This window comes from Emydura macquarii, unplaced genomic scaffold (genome assembly GCF_026122565.2).
Source record: "Emydura macquarii macquarii isolate MOO-44397 ecotype Brisbane River unplaced genomic scaffold, CSIRO-AGI_Emac_v2 contig_3477, whole genome shotgun sequence".
NCBI classification, from domain to species: Eukaryota; Metazoa; Chordata; order Testudines; family Chelidae; genus Emydura; species Emydura macquarii.
This window is the reverse complement of record NW_027133614.1, coordinates 4615957-4630801: the sequence shown is the minus strand read 5'-3', so window position 1 is coordinate 4630801 and position 14845 is coordinate 4615957. Positions and strand designations below refer to the sequence as shown.

Sequence of the window (14845 nt, the reverse complement as noted above, 5' to 3'; positions counted from 1 at the left end):
ATTTAGGATACAGTTCAATCACCATTTAGCTAACTGTTTTCTTAATGTTCCACTGCAAATTCTTGGTAGCTACTGTATGTACATTTGGTTCCTTGTAAGAGGCCAGTTTTTCCCTAATTCAGTGAATATGAGGGACAGGAGTGTATGGGAAAAGGACATATGCAGCCCTTCTGCACAAACAGAAATGCCAGAGCTGTGCCCTACATGCATATACCAGGACCTACAAGTTGCCTCAAAAAGGCTGAGTAGAGCTAGCCATTCCAAGAGATGGTGAAGCATGCACACTCCCATGGCGGTTTTAGATGTTCCATAAGGCATCATGTCTCCTGATGAGGCAAGGGCAGAAAAGGCAGGCAGTGCAGAGGAGCTGAAGAGCTAGCTCAGGAGGTAGCCAGCAGGAAAATTAGAAGTTTGCAGTGCAAAGAATTCTGCAATTCTTTTGGGGTAATATGTGGCTCCCAACAGGCCATTTTAATGCCTTTACCAGTACCTTTCCTTCTGCAAGCATCAACTCAAATCACACATTCCCAAGGTCTTATATAACTACATTTAAGAAGAAATAACCAAAAATTCATGGATCACAGCAGCTATCTTGGGTGACACAATATTGCTCCTTTCAAGATTTCCATTGTAATTATGAACAGCAGCAACAGTTTTCATTGCAAGTCTGACAATACTGTACAATCTGAACTGTACATATTCCCTTTACTTGTCAGATTCTTGTAGTGATCCACAGAGAGCTTTGATGTACTAAGTAAAGAGTTGCTTGCTATATAGACAGGTTATCCTAGTTACAGACGCAGGTCTTGATTCTGCAATGAGTTTTGTGTTAGCAAATCCCTGTATCTGTGCAGAGGCCTGCGCAAGTCAATAGGATGCCAACCGGGGCCATATACCCTACAAAATATTCTTTATACAAGAACACTGAGCCAAACAAAAATAAGTCATTGTAATATTAATTTAGAAATTGCCATAGATAGACGTTGCTAAAATTCCTAAAGAATAAGAGTTTATATCCCTTCCAAAACTCTTGGTATATATTTGATTACAATAGAACCTTAGAGTTACAAACACTTCGGGAATGGAGGTTGCTCATAACTCTGAAATGTTCATAACTCTGATCAAAACTATATGGTGTTCTTTCAAAAGTCCACAACTGAACATTGACTTTATATAGCTTTGAAACTTTATGTGGAAGAAAAATGCTTCTTTTATCCATCTTAAATTAAATGAAACAAGCACAGAAACAGTTTCTTTACTTTGTCAAATCTTTTTTTTTAAACCATCCCTTTATTGTTTTAGTAGTGTACGTTTAACACTGTACTGTACTGTATTTGCTTGTTTGTTTGGGTTTTTTTGGTCTCTGCTGCTGCCTGGTTGCGTACTTCCAGTTCCAAATGTGGTGTGTGGTTGACTCTGGTGTTCATACTCTGAGGTTCTACTGTACTTATTGTAAGAACTCGGGAAATTTTTCTTGTTTATATAAATGTTAAATCCCTTCTTTATTCCTGTTAAACTCAATAACTTATTTCAACAAGTTCCACAATGCATTGTGTGGAAAAATATGGACATCTGAATCAGAAAGGCAGCGGTTAATGTAATTTTGTTCATATTTTGACATAGAAGCAGCTCAATCCCTGGGAGACAGGAAAGAATGATCTTGTTCTATGACTGAGAAGCAATACCTTTTCACACTTAGACTTAAACTGAGGCCTCACAATGCACAAATACATCTTTTCATATCATTATTTTAATATGGATTTAATTAACAGCCGTGGAAAGATCATTCTTTTTTTCCATTCAGATCAAATTTGTCACTGGCATAAGTGGGCAGAATTTAACTGACATAGCACTCACCTATGCCAGCAACATATTTGGCCCAACGTTTCTGTCCAGAAGTCAGTTTATTTTTCCCATGTCCTACTGAAATAGAGCAGTAAAACACTCCATTATCTTTTTAAATAAGCTTCACTATATTAAATATTAAGGAAATGCTGTGAACTTCAAAGGAGCTCAGGAAGAGCATAAGATGAAGGCTATTCAATAACTGTAACCAAAAGGAAGTTTAGGAGCTATAAAACAGAGAACTTGAAGCTTCTCATTAGACAGCAGCCAACTACCAACAAGTTGACATGGGTCAGCAAGAGACTGTACTCAAGTGAGGGAATTAGAATCAGGAAGCTGCTGTAAGTTTGAGACGTAAAGACAATTTTCAGTCACAAAAGGGGTTAGGCACTGATCTGCCATTGACTTTTATTGGGAGCTAGACACCTAACTGTCCTTTATACCTTTGAAAAACTCCCCGTAACAATTCAGTCAAAAGCTTGGTCAACACTTGAGAGTTATACTGGAGTTACTAAATTGGTACGGAATATAATTTTTTACCAATATAGTTATACCAGTACCAACTCTAGTATGGCCACAACTGCAATGGTATAAGGTGCCTCATATTGGTATAGTTAGTCCCCTTTCACTACAGGAAAAGCTATATTAAAGGTGGAGCTGGTGGTGCCGTCTATTGTTGAGATTGACTTACACTTCCCATTCTAAGACTCTCTTTTCAATTACTCATAATTTGGCCAAACTTTAACTGTTCAGGGTGAAATTTTCCATGCTGAGTGTCTGCCTCAGGCTTACTTGTTTTGGAATATGTCAGGAAAAACAGTTCAGTCATTTCCGAGAATGAATCTAGGAAAGAATATGTAGTTTTACCTGTGTTCAAAACTTGTGGCAACCTTTTCCTTGAAAAGCTTTAGTACCCCCATTCTTTGGAGCAGGGATTTGAAGGTGGGAAGAGGGTCAACTTTATCTTGGGAATGGACATTTTGCTGTCCCCATGAAAACGCACTCAAATTTGACTAAGTTATAAGCCTTTGAAAAACTGCCATTTACACAGGCTCCATACATCCTCTCTCACAAAGACCTCACTAAGATGCTTTATACAAACTATACGTTTGTATAACACACACATTCAAAATAAATTCAGAATGCAAAGTCAAGCAACCAAAATTAAGAAATGTCAGAATTAAGGTTTCCTGTGCAGCCTTAATTCAGCATTGTTGTGTGTATGCATTACGATATAGAATTTAATTACATGATCACATACTATTTTACCCCACAAGATACCTGCCTCAGTGCACATAACTGACTCAAAATTTCAGACACCCTCTGTTTTTGTCAAACTGCTGCCAAAAGAAACAGTAGATGTAATACAATCATGATCCAAAGTTAGTACTACAGCACAACCAACTTTAGAGAAAAGTAATTTCAAGGGTTTTTTCTTCATTTAAATTGAATCTGTGAATTCCTATATTTGAATAGTGGTTAAAATTGTGATTACGTCATCTGTATGACACACAACATGAAGAGATATGTGCTTAGATTTGCAACTAAATGAATTAAGCTGGGCCTACTGATTAATGTTCACTTCCTTGCCGTTTTTTTGGTATTAATAAAATAGATTCTATTTTATTAGTCATATTGAATAGTCTGTCTTGAAGGATCATAAATGAGTTTGGTAATTTAATGCAGAGAAATAGTCTTTTGATAAATTCTTTATTTAAACACTATTTTAATTTGCCTATCAAATATACTTTTGCCAAGCCATGGACCTCTGAACACTAGATTCTTAGTTCAAATTCAGCTGAGTCAAAGTTTGTTCCCTGATGACTGATGATGTATGTAAAATGCATATCGTGGCCTTAGCCTAGTTCACAGGGTCCACATAACAAATGAAACTACAATTGCATCTAGTTCGCAGCCTCAGGGATGTCAAGGATACAATGCCTGTGGAGCCCCAACCAACAAAAGTGGTCCTGCAAAAACAAGGTTGAGGCATATTATCTGGGATAATGCACACTCTATGTTACTTCTATGGGAAAAGTGAGGATTTCAATCTCAGTGGCTAAGCATCTTTCATGAAGTCTAAGGACTTCATGTTACCCTTTTTCATGTTGAACAGTAGCTTACGCTGCAGTTAGTCCCACTGAAAAAAATGATCTCAGAAAATAAATAAGGTACAACTCAGTGTGAGTACGGCTGGCAGAATCTAGCCTTAGGTTTATAAGAAAATGGTAAAAGGAAAAGAGGACTGATTATTCCAAGTCTATGCCAACTTGATTTTTTTTTAAATCAAAGACATCATGGTCTGGGAAAAGAAACACTTGAAAACTGAAAGAAAATGAATAAACGTGACTAATAAAGTGTCACAGTCATTTATGAAAAACATGTCCAAGATGATATCAGGAAAGAAACAGAGTAGGTTTGATACTGATTCAGGCTTCTGATATGAATGTTGTCAAAAGGGAAGTATCTACTTTTACCAAATCAGATTTCAGGATTATATTTTCTTACAGATTATTAATGTAATGGTATAATACATAATTTGGTTTAGAGTGAATTTTCTGCAAATCCTGGGAAAAACTCTGAAATGCTATTTTTTAAATTAGTTCTTTAAGGCCATGACTGTGTGTATGCACAGCACCTAGCACAATGAGAATCTGAAGTAAAATGGAAACTCTAAGCCTTATCATTCATATATATGTGTATATATATGAGAGTCAATGGGAAACTATTAATTTCAATGCTGAGAATCAGAACTCGTGATGCTCCCACTACACCACTGTATGCTCTCATGTTGTCTTCTGCTCTCTTACTCTTTACTCTCTCTTCTGCTTGCAGTCTAATCACTGTCCAATGAGAAAGGTAATACCTACAAGAGGATGACAGAATGAGACAGGTAATATCTACAAAGAGATGACCATGGCCACGGCACTGTGGCAGGTCCTGCTGGCTGGATCCCTGCTCGCCAGTCACCTGCCTACCAGCGGTGAGTGGGAGGATTCAGTGGCTGATGGGGATGGGTGTGCTGGTAGCGAGGCGAGGCCACGGCACGCAAGGCCAGACCACTTCCCCTGCCAGTCCATCAGAACAGCTCCTACCCACTCACCACATGCCAGAACTGCACAGATGCCTCCCACCCTCCCAGGCAATCGCCGGCTGCGACCTGTGGCGGCCAGTGAATGCAGAGAAGTGGTAGCCTCTGGCCAGGTGAGGAGGCTGAGAAGATGTGGTGCCAGGTACAGGGAGAGGTGGACCTTTCCCTGGGGCCCAGCCGAGCATGGAGGGCGGATAGCAGAGGGCAGGAGGGATCAGTCAGTCACCCCTCCCCATGTGAGAGGGGGTAGGGATGTGTGTGTGTAACCCTGCTGTGTGAGGGGTGGGTAGGTGTGTGTGTGTCCCCCAGCCAGTTCTGCATTCTCCCCCCACACATAGTCCCCAGCCAGCTTTGTACGCATCCCCTCCCACACACACACACGCACACACAAGTAATTTTACCAGATGTCCCATACTCAGCATAGGGAAATATGGTCTTTTACTTCTGGAAACTGTTCATTCTATTCTCTTACCTGCACTAGACACTGGCCACAAGTTGTGACAAATAAACACCACCACCCAACTTCCTCAGTTAGGTGCTAAGTATGTTTCTGCTCAACCCACTGTGGCTTGAAGGTGCTGCAAGGATAGCAAAATACTCCCTGGGCCTCTACCAATTGGCCCGTGGGAGAAAAAAATCCTTCCTGACCCTCTAAACAGGTGATTGGGTAAACCTGCAGCATCTGTCAGGCCAGGTTCCCATTCCTAGTTCAGGTGGGTAGGGTGGCCTATTGGAACAGAGCCAAAAGAGGTTCCACATGACCCCAGAGCTGGGCTAAATCCTGGGAGCTGGAGAATGCTGGCCAATCAGCACCCCTCTCTTGGAGCAGGCCAATGGGTGCTAAAGACTCCGAGGGGGTACAGCTACCTATTGTCCCTTGAGTGTCTCCCTCCCTTACTATTGGGATTGTCTCCTTCATCACTGGCCCCATCAAGTTCTCCCCCACCATTGATGTGGGTGGCTGGCATGTGGGGGGGCTTCATTTTGGGGAGCTGAGCTTGGACAGCTGGGGCCTGATTTTTAGAGGTGCTGAGAAGCCACAACTCCGTTTTAAGATGCAGGGTGCTGCAGACACACAGCATCTCTGAAAATTAAGCCCTAAGTCTCAAACTGGACACTCAAAAATGAAGGCACTTAAAGCCAGTGGCTCATTTTGAAAGTTTTGACCATAGTGACAAATACCAAATCAATACATGAAACATATAAAAGATTAGGAAATCATATATAGTTCTAGGTTCCCCTCTGAACAAGTGGGATACATTTGCTTGGGGGGAGGGGAATAGTTGTATATCCCTTTAAACATTTTTAATGGAAAATGTAAAGTAAGAGTGGATATTGCAGGGTAGGATACTGAAATCCCAGGCAACTCATTTAAAAAGCCTTAGAAGTAATTTGTGAAGCACTTTATAGGATGTTCTTTTAGCTAGAGCAATGGATCTGGACTCAGAACATCTAGCTTCAGTTTCTTGCTCTGCCACAGGCTTCCTGTCTGACCACAGGCAAGTCCCTTCAACTCTCTGTACCTCAGTTCCCCATGTGTAAAATGGGGATAATATTTACTGTCTCCCACCCTTTGTCTTGTCTATTTATGTGTTAAGCTCTTTGGGGGCAATGACAGTCTCTTACTATATGTCTGAATAGTGTCTAGCACAATGGAGCTTCATCCTCAAGTACAGCCTTTCAGCACTACTGAAAACAATAAATAATAAGTGTTATATAAATGCTATGCATTAGTATTAGTGGGTTCTGTACAATTAAAACTTGGTGAGTCATACTCAAGTCTTGCCACTAAATAGACCAATTTAAACCAAACTTCTGCAAATGTTTCAGTTAAAACCTTCAGTTCAACTAATGACGTTCTAGAACAAGTTGCCCATACTCTAGAACTTTCCAGATTTGTGGGCACATCTAGGCATGCATCAAAGCATCCTACAGCATGTGTTCTGCCTCATTTTACCACAACCAAGTTGCACTAAGGACTGCGGGGCAAAGGGTGTTTTGTCATCTTTCACTCAGAACTTCAGCTGAACGTGACTCAATATTAGCATGACTATTGTTGCGATGTTGGTTTATTTGATCTTGTGGACACAATTTGTAATCAAGGGCAAAGCTATGCTACTTCCTTTGGCCTTCATTTTAATAATATGAACTCATGACAAATGCTTTTGAAATTTCTGTGTGTGATGAATAAACTCCCAAAGTAATTTGTTGCTACTTTCTAGTAAAGTAGTTAATAATGTATTGCTGAAATTTTAGCATCCTATTTAAACAATATTAATAAAGTATTTCCCCCTACAATATTTATTTAAAAAATAGATTTTGGGGACAGGATGGAAAATGGTGCATTTAATACTTAGGAAAGATTTCTCATTCACTGACCAAGACACAGAAGCATTGTATTTATGTGCAGAAATTTCTCTATCCTGCACCATCAATGCTGACTCCAAGCACAAGAAGATAGTTACTTTTCCATATCCATATAATCCTTGGCTTCTCTGCTGAGATGGCCAATAATGGTGTAAATTAGTGTCAGTTCTGCAGGGGAGGAGCAGTTGTAATATGGATGTGATGCTAGCTCATGCCAAGGCCCTTAGACCTCACTGAACACTGACAAACCAGTCTGGCTCACCCGTGTTAGCATCATTAAAATAGATGTTAGACTGATAAGAATGTGTTTAGTGTTTGGACTTTACGAAATGCTTGTGAGTTGCTGCATGGGTGTGCGCACACACACCAGAAGAAGAAACTGTATCACTATGTTGCTTGGAGTTTGGAGAGGGCAATATCAGCTTAAGCAAGGGATCCCCAAGCTGCTTAGCCTGGGTTAGCCCTACAGAACGTACAGAGCTTGCATATCACAGCAGCTTCTATTACCTTTTGAAACCTAAGACCATAACTCATTTGTCTGTGTATGTTCACCTGCTTTAACTTTGTGAAATAACTCTTATTTCTTTTTCCTATTTAATAAATCTTTAGTTAGTTTATTACAGGATTGGCTACCAGAATGGTCTTTGGTGAGAGATCGAAGGTACATTTGATCAAGGGCAAACAACTGGTCTTTTGGGACTGGGAGTAACCTGAATATAGTTGTGATTTTTGGTGTTTGGGACCATCTATCACAAAGGCCGGACTGCCTGGATGCCAAGATAGACCAGAGTACCCAAGGGGAATGTCTGTGACTCCATGGCTGTTATAGTGATTGAGGAGTTCACACTTGATATTTGGTTGGGGAAATCTATTTACAGAACACACAATCATTTGGGATCCATGCTCTGGTTTGTAAAAGCCTGCCCTGAGATTGGTACCCACGCTCGTGAGCCACTCCAGACAGCTTGACAATGGACACCTGTCCAGTGGCACCCAGACTCAGCTCTAAGCCCTGATCCTGCACTCTGCCCCAGATGGGCACAAAGCTCAATTTGCATGGCACTCATAACCTACTTCATTTCACACAGGCCAAACCACCAGCAGAGCAGAAATTTCAGTCCAAAATGTGAACTTTTACAGGACAACTTTTTGGGCTATTTGATTGTTCTGAGAGCCAAGCCTCACAGCAGTATAGTACAGAATATATTGGTTTTGATCTGTATCTGTATCTATTTAATTTAAATAACAACCACAGGAGCCTCTGCTGTGCTTGGCAGACAGAAAGCCAAATCTGAATGCTCCTGTCTCCCCAAAAATCTTCTCTCCTTGTCAGCAGGGAGAAGCAGCACTGTCCTCCTGTCTGCAGGTGTGAAGGTGTTCTGCTAACATACCCTTTCTTTAGCTAGATAAAGGCTGTGATATGCATGTGACTGCTTTCCAGCTGCTACAAGTGGGTATTTCTGCTCCTCTATGCCTCTCACAGTGTCTGCTTCTGAGTCTTCTACCCAATGAATAGTTCCAGTGATTGTTGCTCAAAGCTTCCCCAGGCAGCAGCATTAAATTGACTTGAATTTTCTCTGTTACACTGCTGCCCTTATAATTCTGAATAACAGCAGTGAAAACTCTGAGCTGCAGCAAAGGCACTAGTGTGGCCTCTCTGCAGATTTAGGAAGACAGCACTGTATCAGTTCACACATTGTTCATGTTTGAAAGGCTACCTTCACAGCCAGAAAGTTAGCAACAGAGCCAGATCCTCAGCTGGTGTAAATCAGCATAGCTCCATCGACTGACGCTGATTTATACCTGCTGATGATCCGGCCCTCTTTCCCTTCCTTCCTTCCCTCTCAACCCCATTAAAATTTGGATTCAACAGAAGTTGATTGTATTCACAAGTAATGATTTCTATCATCCTAAGCCTTGTTTTGACCTAATACAGGGGTGGGGAACCTTTTTTATGTCAAGGGCCTGATGGTGGCCCTGGCGGTGGGGGGAATTCGGCGGCGGCACGGTTTCACGGCAGCGGCGGGGTTCCATGGGGGGCGGGGGGCAGTGCCCGCCACCGAAGTCCCCCCCACCCCAGACCTAGTACAATGAATACCAAGGGACCTTATATAGAAGAAGAGATCCAAACTACATCACAGGTAACAACAACAAAAAATCACCAATATCTTAAAGGCAGCCCTAACTGACCTTTAGGAATGCAATACAACCAGTCCTACTTGGTCAGCAGCCACAACTCATGACTCACGGCAGCAAAAAACCCAAATCTCTCACTCTCTCCTCGGGATAGCATTTCACAATTAGGGAGTTTACTGGGATTTCATGCTGTCTTCTGATGCATCGGTCACTGTCAGAGACAGGTCAGCAGACGAAACAAACCACACTAGACCATTCTCTTACTGAATTTCCTATGTTCTCAATCTAACTGTCCCTTAGGACATTAGTGGCTTAGCTAGCTTGCCAATTCAAACTAGCATTTTGTATATTAAACATTGAGCCTTGAAAAGGAAATGGGAAATGGCATTACATGTTAATTGGAACAGAATGGCAGTCAGTATTTTGCTTCTCCGATCCCACATTCATATTTCATCATCATCCTCGTCATTTGTTGTAAGTGGACCTTTGTGAAAGTTCCAATTTTCAGTAAAGGAGGGATCAAGGTGCAGAATTTAGGCATGGTTGAGACCCGTTTCCAATTTCCACTTGGCATTCACTTGTGAAAATTAGTTTTACCACCAAAAAATCTCCTTTCTTTTCCCCCTCCCTAGACCACATCATTTCTTTCTTTCTTTATTTTTTAATCTGCGTTTTTTAAAATGGCTCAAAATTGTAGGAAGAGCTGGGTGAAACCTCAGGTGCCAGATGAGAAAAACATAAACCAACCAAGAATAAAGACAGCTGAAACAGTCATAATATTTAGTGAATTTAACTGGGGAAGCTAATACTCCTGACTCACCAAAATTACAATGCATATTTTTCACAACGTCCTGGAGCTCAGGAGGGAGAGTTCTCTAGGAGCAAGCGACTGGAGTTGTCTCTCTTTGGTTTTACACATGGTTCTATCACTAATTCACTACATGACCCTGAGCAAGCTATTTACCTTTCTGGGCCTAAATTTACTATTGTCAAGAGACAATGCTCACTTAGTTCATAGGAATGTTGGGAAGCTTTAATTAAAGTTTGTAATGCACTTTGACATCCTTGGACCAAAAAAGACCTACATGCAAAGTATTATTATAATTTGTGAGAATGGCAAACAGTTAAATACACTAGCTCATTTCAGTGTGATGGCTTGTATGATTTAGTACTACTCAGAGTGAATAAAGGTTGCAGAATCTGATCATTAATAGGCAATATCTCACACAGCTATTTATAAGGAGTGATTTTTTCCTTTATTTGAAGGGCTTTGCCATTACTCTATAGATATTTGCATAAAAAGGAACTGCTATTCAGTAGTACATTAAAATTTGCAACTCACTGGCTTCCTAGTGTAACCTCAGGTAGTTTGACACTGAGTTTGATAGCACAAGCAGTGTAGTGACATTAAATGAACATGAATCTATTAAAGAATCTTTTGAAATACACTGCCACACATCTGGGAGTGGAACTGGACAGCTGGGTTCTTTCCCATCTTTGCTACTACAAGTTATTCCCTCGTGTATTTGTATGAAATTTTTCACTAATGCCATCACTGACTCGTGGTTGCAATGTTTCAACTTTGAGAATAAAAAATAATTGTCCACTCAAAACAGCAAATTGGTGTCAAAACAATAACAACAGACAAATACTAGCAGGGGAAAAAAGACTTTTCACATAATCAGAACTAATAGTTGTAAACACAAAAATTATTCTTAATATACTTGGGTGGGAGGGGCCAGGAGGGGAGTAGAGGAAGAGAAGAGAGGATATTTGAATTATCCAGCCATATAAGAATTATATATATTGAACATAATAAAATCTAAAAACAACCCCCCAAACTGGGTTCCTATTTTATACCTGCTGTATACATAAAGTATGCATTCAGTGTAGTTGTAACTGTGTTGGTCTCAGGATATTAGAGGGACAAGGTGGATGAGGTAACATCTTGTATTGGACCCTATTTCTGTGGGCATGAGAGACAAGCTTTCGAGCCACTTCTATATAAAGTATGAACATTACTCCAGATATTCATTCACTGCAAATGCCTCAAAAACCATAAAAGTTTCATAACTACCTCTTTTATACAAGCCCATTTCAGACATGCTGCCAGGCAACACGCAGGGTTAAACACCAGGTCAAAATGAGACAGTTAAATTAAAAAGGTTTTTACACATGAAGACATCCTTCCCAACAAAATATTCTCAGTTCTGCTAGGACCATATAGAAGTAAATTGCTAAGCAACAGTGAATGATTTTACATAGGAACCCAAACAGTTGCAAATCAGGTACAAAGTCCTGGTTTCATTGATACCCTATGTAAATCAGTGCCATAGACCATACAATGTTTTTATATCTCTGTGCAAAACTGAACATGGGCCTGACCCAAGTTCAATGAAATCAATGAAAAACTCTCTGACTTCAGTGGGCTTTGGATCAGGCCACATGTATATGTTTTGAGGTGTTTTTTTATTATTATTTTTATTTTTGCAAGTTATAATCTAACAATGAATAAAATTTATTGCATGGCAAACCATTTCAGTAGTTAATCTCCACTTTGTAAAGTGTGCCATCCACACACAGGTATGTTCACAGATCAGGCCTAGAGCAATGCTATGCACAAGCCAGGTCTTTAGTGTGCTAAACTGGCAAACGGAACAATCCAAGTAGGTGGCAAATTGGGATTACTGATTGGCTAGAAATTGCACATACAACTAGTCTGTGCTAAAATATTCTTTTATGTTTCTTACGCTGCCATCCCCAGCTACCCTCTCAGCTGCCTTGTCTTAGCTACCTGTTAACTCTTGTCTTTCAGACTGTAAGCTGTTTGGGGCAGGGAGTGTCATTTGACTATATGACTGAACAGTGTCCTGATCTTGGCTGAGGCCTCTAGGCACTATCGCAATGTCTCATCTGGCAAAAGAAATGCAGGTTTCACTGATTTATGCTGAGCCCATCCTCAGGGAGTGTTCAAAAAATGGCAAAGGTAGATCAAGTTGGGCAGCTGGGTCTAGTATTAGGTAACTATGGAAAGAGATGAATTTGATAGTGGGTGCAGTCTCCTATTGTCCTCTTCTCTCTCTCTTTCCAAAGTTCATATATTTAGATTTACATTAGGTGAATATTAGGTGGTGGAGGACTTAAAAAAAAATTAAATTGAAGCTGGACTTTGCAAATATACTATGTAGAAAGGTCTTTCAACAAGAAGCTTGTGCCACAGATTGGAAGTTTACTACACAACAGGTATTTCTTTTATTCTACTAAAATTTGTGCGTTTAGAATTGTCAGGCAAACTTTTAATAAATAAACAGACCTGTCACAAAATAATACTCCAGAAGTGTATCAGGCAAGTAGAAAGATGCCTTGTATTTATTTGCTTTCTCCTTATCATTTGCCACTATGAACACTAGCATCTGCTGGGGAAAAGAATGCACCTCAATGGATACATTTTCAAAGAGACTTCTGCTCAGTGGCCTAGTTAAATAAACTTTGTGCTCTCAGTCCACTTCCTGGTGCAAATGCCACAAGGGTACAAAGTCACCACAATAAGTGTCAATATTTTTGGCAGTCTCAGCAGAAAGACAAAGTCCTGTTTGGATTAGAGATAGGCTACGGAGCCCAACCAACCATCTCATACACAGCAATAGTTCCTTCAGGTAAGGTTAACTGATGAGGCACCATGGGAGAAAACATTGGACCTTTGCTACACCCATTCGGTTGATAAATAGAGGACTTCAAACTCAAGGGTTGTCTCATGCCCCAAACCCACATCCAAATCTAAGCAATTTTTTGTTAATTGTACTACTTACGTCGACTTTAACAATCTGCAGAACAGTTATCTGTGATACTCTCCCCCAAGCAACTAATTACGTTGATGTACCTTATGGTTTTACCCTTACTAAATAACGGCGAGCCCTTGTCTAATAGTTATCAAGGGTTAAGTGAGTCCCTTGCTTCCATTCCCAAACCTATCAATGATCTCAAGTTAACTCACCTCTCTGTGCCTTCGTTTACCTACTTTATCAGTGGCTATAGTAATACCTGACTACCGGCAGATTTTATGAGGCATGTTTATAAAGTGCTTTGAGATCCTCAATTAAAAGGTTCTATAAAAGTATAATAATGGAAACTGCTTATAGTGAACTACTTGTAAGTAAAGCAAATGTGACAAGAGGTGTCCTTTATTTGTAATTTAGTTCAGGGGCCTGTCTTCTGTGTGTGTTCTCGGATTCCAAATAATTTATTTGGCTGGTTCCTGTTTGTCTTTCTGTTTGACCCTGTGTGGAATTTATAGTAAATTTGTGACATCACCGTCTGTTGTCATTGAGATTAATGTGATGTCACATTCTGCATCATTATATTGCTACCAGATCAATATTTTTGGTAATCAGAAACAGGTGTAAGAAAAATGCTGAGAAATGAAACAAATATAAGGTATCATTACATCCTTGCCCACAACACAATTGTTTCAGATTTTGGGGGACACTATGATTTTAAAAATGATTTTTCCAAACAAAACAACCCCAGCATTTAAGGCATCTCTATTTTGGAAGTATTGTATTTGAAATACAATAATGTGGAAATAAGTCCAACGCTGACATTTGGAAATAAACCAATGGGTCCAGTTAAAAATTACATGACACATCATTACACATCATGTGTTGCTTCCAAAAAATCCTTCCAATCTGGGAATTTAGGGAAATACTGTTTTTCCACTAGAGAATGGGGGGAAAGTGTTTCTGAATTACTGTTAGCACTGTCCATCACTTAAAACACTGAATCAGACTGTGCACTGACTGACAACTCAGGCATCACCATTACAGTTGACGTGTATTTCAGTGCAGAATTTATCTCATGCCACATTACATGTATTTGGAGAAACAAATGGAACCTCCGGAATAAAACAGAGGCCACATAATTTTGCACAGAGTAGACAATTTAGTTGCCAGCTGCAAGACCTACAAGCAGCAAAGGTAATAGAATTTAGGGGGCCAAATCGTAATCCCTGCTAAGTTTGCTTCCACACTACTTGCACAGCAAAGGGGTATGCTGAAAAAAGGGGAATGGCCAGGGTGTTACTGTGCTCTGGTGAACCCTGGCTGTTGGAACAGCACCCTGGTCTGCAGTTACTGCCTCATATAACTTAGAGTAGCCCTGAGGTTACTCAAAATCTGCTGGGGACAAAATCAGCTCCCAAGCGATCCCAAGATAAGGGATCCACATAACAAACTATTTTTGAGATATCAAAGAATTTGGTTTTGGTTTAGACTGTACAGAGAAGATGTTTATTTTTCATACTTGTATAAATCAAGTGATTTTTACTCAGTTTTATTCAAAAATTACCATCAAACCCAAAAAAATCATGTTGAGGCTAAGATCAAGCCTGGAACATTCCAGGCCACACAA

General features: G+C 40.1%; 1 protein-coding gene across 3 annotated transcripts in view; it reads right to left on the bottom strand.

Annotated features, from left to right (window-relative positions):
* The window catches only part of PLA2G4A (phospholipase A2 group IVA), a 119327-nt gene that overhangs the window by 84371 nt on the left and 20111 nt on the right, over positions 1-14845 (bottom strand). The window lies entirely within an intron of this gene.